Raw genomic sequence first — 5,493 nt, 5'->3', positions numbered from 1 at the left:
CGCCATCAACCCAGAGGACAAACCGATTGAGTTGAGTCATCAAATAGTTCTATGAAGTACAGCAGAGTCAGAAGGAGGAACTAGAAGACTCAAAATCTCAAACCCCTTCGAAAGAGAGAAGAACATATTATGGCAGACTTGTAAAAATGGCACAGCGGTTAACAATCTGAAAAGAGAAGCCCGAGACGTGGGGGCAGATGTAATATAATGTAATATAGGGTTGTTACTAGGCAGAATATGTAAATAGACTGAGCATCATCACAGGAAGTGATGTAATGTAATCTCTACAGAACCTTGTGGAGAGTGTAAGTGGAAGCCTCAGATGCAAGACATGTGTAAATAAACTCCTGTTACCTTAACTGCCAGTCTCTTATATATTCTGTACTAAGCCTTCATAGTTATCAGAATATTAGTCAGGGCAGGCGATGGAGGGCTGAAGGTGGAGATTTCAGAGGCGAGAGGAGATAGTGAGGGCAAGAGATGGAGGACTGAGGGTGGAGATTTCAGAGGCGAGAGGAGATAGTGAGGGCAAGAGATGGAAGACTGAGGGTGGAGATTTCAGAGGCGAGAGGAGATAGTGAGGGCAAGAGATGGAGGACTGAGGGTGGAGATTTCAGAGGCGAGAGGAGATAGTGAGGGCAGGAGATGGAAGATTGAAGGTGGAGATTTCAGAGGTGAGAGGAGATAGTGAGGGCAGGAGATGGAAGACTGAGGGTGGAGATTTCAGAGGCGAGAGGAGATAGTGAGGGCAAGAGATGGAGGACTGAGGGTGGAGATTTCAGAGGCGAGAGGAGATAGTGAGGGCAGGAGATGGAAGACTGAGGGTGGAGATTTCAGAGGCAAGAGGAGATAGTGAGGGCAGGAGATGGAAGACTGAGGGTGGAGATTTCAGAGGCGAGAGGAGTTAGTGAGGGCAAGAGATGGAGGACTGGGTTATACTGAATCTACAGCATAAAAACAGGCCATTTGCCCCAACTGGTCTATGTCAACATCTATGTTCTACTTGAGCTTCCTCCCACACTACTTCATTTAACCATATTAACATATCCTTCTATTTCTTTCTCCCTGATGTGCTTAGCTAGATTCCCTTTAAATGCATCTATTCAGATCACCAATCCCTGTCACAGTGCAAGTCACATTCTCACCATTCACTGGGTAAAGAAGTTGCTCCTGAATTCCCCATTGGAATTATTTGTGCCTACCTTATATTTATGGCCCCTAGTTTAAGACACGCCCACAAGTGGAAACATTTGTCCACATTTATCCTAGTTAACCCTTTCATTATCTTAAAGGCCTCCATCAGGTCACCCCTCAGCCTTCTCTTTTCTCGAGAAAACAGCCCCAGCCTTTCCTGATAAGTATATCCTCTCAGAGCTGGTATCATCCTTGTGAATCTTTTAGCAGCATCTCCAGTGCTGCTGTATCCATTTTATATGAAGTCCAGAACTGGACACTGTACTCCTAGTGTGCTTCAACCAAAATCTACACGAGCTTAAAACAACTTCTCTGCTCTTCAATTCGAACCCTCGAGAAATAAACCCCAGTGCTTGGTCTGCTTTTTTAGGACCTTGTTAACCTGCGTTGATACTTTTAGTATCCCACCGCATCCTGAGATCCACACTCAGTGCTTTGCGCTGCCACATGTACACACTGAACCTCTCTCTCCAGCAGCACCGCCTCAACTTATCTCAAATCTGTTCTACTCCGCAGTTTCATTTCATCCTTCGTCTCATCCAACACATTAATAAAAACTTTTTTTCTTCCTTTCAGATATTAAGGAACTCAAGCTCCAGCAGCTGATGGGGACTAATGCCCCTCCAGATCCTTCTTCCGCTTCACTTCCCTCTGACTCCACCCCTTCTGATCTGACCCCTTGCCGTGTATTCACTACACCCTCTGACCTCCCCCTCTCTGTCGCTGAATGTTCTGTACTCAGCAAAAGACTCAGTTTTATCCCCTTACGCCCCCACCTCAATGAATTTCGCGCTCGGCATGACGTTGAGCTCTTCTTCCGTCGCCTCCGCCTCCGGGCTCACTTCTTTGAACAGGAGTCCTCCTCCCTATCAGTAGACCCATTCACCCGCCTCCAGCATTCTCCCTCTACCTGGACCCCTCCCCCTGGCCACTTACCTGCTCTTGATCTTTTGATTGAAAACTGTCAGCAAGCCATTGGTCATCTTAATTTCTCTGCCCCCCTCACTCACTCTAACCTGTCTCCCTCTGAACTTGAGGCACTCCGTTCTCTCAGGTCTAACCCCGACATGGTCATCAAACCTGCAGACAAGGGTGGTGCTGTTGTTGTATGACTTATCGACCTCTACCTTGCAGAGGCTCAGCGCCAACTCTCAGACACTTCTTCCTACCTCCCCCTGGACCATGACCCCACCACCGAACATCAAGCTACTGTCCACAGGACTGTCACTGACCTCATCTCCTCTGGAGATCTTCCCTCCGCAGCTTCCAACCTCATAGTTCCACAAACCCGGACAGCCCGCTTCTACCTCCTTCCCAAAATCCACAAACAGGACTGTCCCGGCAGACCCATTGTGTCAGCCTGCTCCTGCCCCACTGAACTTATTTCTTCCTATCTTGACTCTATCTTTTCTCCGCTGGTCCAGTCTCTTCCCACCTATATCTGTGACTCTTCTGACGCCCTACGTCACTTTGACAATTTCCAGTTTCCTGGCCCCAACCGCCTCCTCTTCACTATGGAGTTGCAATCTCTCTATACCTCCATCCCCCACCAGGATGGTTTGAGGGCTCTCCACTTCTTCTTTGAACAGAGGCCCAACCAGTTCCCATCCACCACCACCCTCCTCCGCCTGGCTGAACTTGTTCTCACATTGAACAACTTCTCCTTCAACTCCACTCACTTCTTTCAAGTAAAAGGTGTTGCTATGGGTACCAGCATGGGTCTGAGTTATGCTTGTCTTTTTGTGGGATATGTCAAACATTCCTTGTTCCAGTCCTACACAGGCCCCCTCCCCCAACTCTTTTTCTGGTACATTGAAGACTGTATCGGTGCCGTTTCCTGCTCCCGTCCCAAACTGGAAAACTTTATCAACTTTTCTTCGAATTTCCACCTTTCTCTCACCTTTACATGGCCCATCTCCGACAATTCCCTTCCCTTCCTCGACTTCTCTATCTCCATCTCTGGTGATAGGCTCTCTACTAATATCCATTATAAGCCCACTGACTCCCACAGCTACCTCGACTACACATCTGCACACCCTACCTCCTGTAAGGACTCCATTCCATTCTCCCAGTTTCTCCGTCTCCGACACATTTGCCCGGATGATGCTACCTTCCATGACAGCGCTTCTGATATGTCTTCCTTTTTCCTCAACTAAGGATTCCCCGCCACTGTAGTTGACAGGGCCCTCAACCGTGTCCGGCCTATTTCCCGCACCTCTACCCTCACCCCTTCCCTTCCCCCCCAGAACCGTGACAGGGTTCCCCTTTTCCTCACTTTCCACCCCATCAGCCTCCATATCCAAAGGATCATCCTCCGTCATTTCCGCCACCTCCAGCGTGATGCCACGACCAAACGCATCTTTCCCTCCCTTCCCCTGTCAGCATTCTGAAGGGATCATTCCCTCCGCGACACCCTGGTCCACTCCTCCATTACCCCCACCACCTCGTCCTCTTCTCATGGCACCTTCCCCTGCAATCGCAGGAGGTGTAAACCTGCCCATTTACCTCCTCTCTCCGCACTATCCCAGGCCCCAAACACTCCTTTCAGGTGAAGCAGCGATTTACTTGTACTTCTTTCAATGTAGTATACTGCATTCGCTGCTCACAATGTGGTCTCCTCTATATTGGGGAGACCAAACGCAGACTGGGTGACCGCTTTGCGGAACACCTCCGCTCAGTCCGCAAGCAGGACCCCGAGCTTCTGGTTGCTTGCCATTTCAACACTCCCCCCTGCTCTCATGCTCACTTCTCTGTCCTGGGATTGCTGCAGTGTTCCAGTGAACATCAACGCAAGCTCGAGGAACAGCATCTCATTTACCGATTAGGCACACTACAGCCTGCCGGACTGAACATTGAGTTCAATAATTTCAGAGTATGACGGGCTCCAATTTACTTTTATTTTCAATTATTTTTTTCTTTTTCCTTTTTAAAATTTTTTTTTGTGTTTATTTTATTTTATTTCATCTTAGTTTGTTCAGTTTGCTTACCCACTGTTTTTTTCATGTTTGTACTTGCGGCTGTTCAATTTGCAGTCCGTTAACACCCTGTCTGTACTAATGCTTTGTCTTTCAACACACCATTAACATATTGTTTGCCTTTGCTCCATGACCATCTGGTCAGCTATTCTGTGACCTTGTCCTATCTACACCTTCTCCTTTGTTATCTCTTGCCCCACCCCTGCTTTACTTGCTTAAAACCTTTCACATTTCTAATATCTGCTAGTTCTGAAGTGTCACTGACTGAAGTGTTAACTCTGCTACTCTCTCCACAGATGCTGCCAGACCTGCTGAGTATTTCTAGCATTTCTTGTTTTTATTTCAGATTTCCAGCATCCGCCGTATTTTGCTTTTATCATATTGATACTTTTAGTGATTTGTATATCTGTAACACCAGATCCCTTTGTGCCTCAAACACATTTAAACATCTTATCCAAGGAGTATGTGGCCTCCTTATTCTGTCTACCAAAATGCACCATCTCATACTTCTCTATATTGAAGTTCATTTGCCAATGAAACACCCATTCTGAAAGTTTATTAATATCTTCCTGTATTTTGTCATGTTCTATCTCTATATTAACTGCGCCTCCCAATTTGGTGTCATCTACAACTTCATAAATTATACTTCAGATTCCCAAGTCCAAATCATTAATGTAAATTCTGAACAACAGTGGCCCCAGCACAGATCACTGTGGAACACCACTTCCAACATTGTGACAGTCTGATTATCTATTCTTAACCCTTGCTCTGTTTTGGAACCAGCTTGCTATTCATTTTGCTAACTGACTCCTGACTGCACTTGCTTTGGGCCTTAGTCATGAGGCTACTATCCAATACTTATCAAAGGCTTTTGAAAATCCAAATATATTACACTATATTCCCTCCCCTCTCTTTCTCTCCACCTCTTCCTGTTTCTCCTTCCTTTTCTCATTCTCACTTCCTCTCCTGAGTCGAGATGGTGTCTCTTGATACCAATGAGGGATCAAAGGCAGGCTCTGATATGTGAAACTCGGTTATCCAACAGCCCCTGTCCGGGAACTAACACCACTTGGTGGTGACATGGCAGTTTGGGATTAGCACAGTACCTCAATAATGGATGGTGAGCCTCGTTGGGATTGAATGAGCAGCAGCCAATCGAGCATGGACCACAGGTAGGTAGTGATGGTGCCTCATGGATGTGAGATTAAAAGTCCCTGGGTTTATAAAGTGACCTTGCAATTGAATTGAAAGAATGTACATCCGTACTCCAATGGAGTGACTCCTAATGTGATAGTTGGATAAAGCAGCAAGATTCTGCAGCAGT

The sequence above is a fragment of the Heterodontus francisci genome, chromosome 14, assembly GCF_036365525.1.
Source record: "Heterodontus francisci isolate sHetFra1 chromosome 14, sHetFra1.hap1, whole genome shotgun sequence".
Lineage (NCBI taxonomy): Eukaryota > Metazoa > Chordata > Chondrichthyes > Heterodontiformes > Heterodontidae > Heterodontus > Heterodontus francisci.
Note: the sequence above shows the minus strand (reverse complement) of the source record.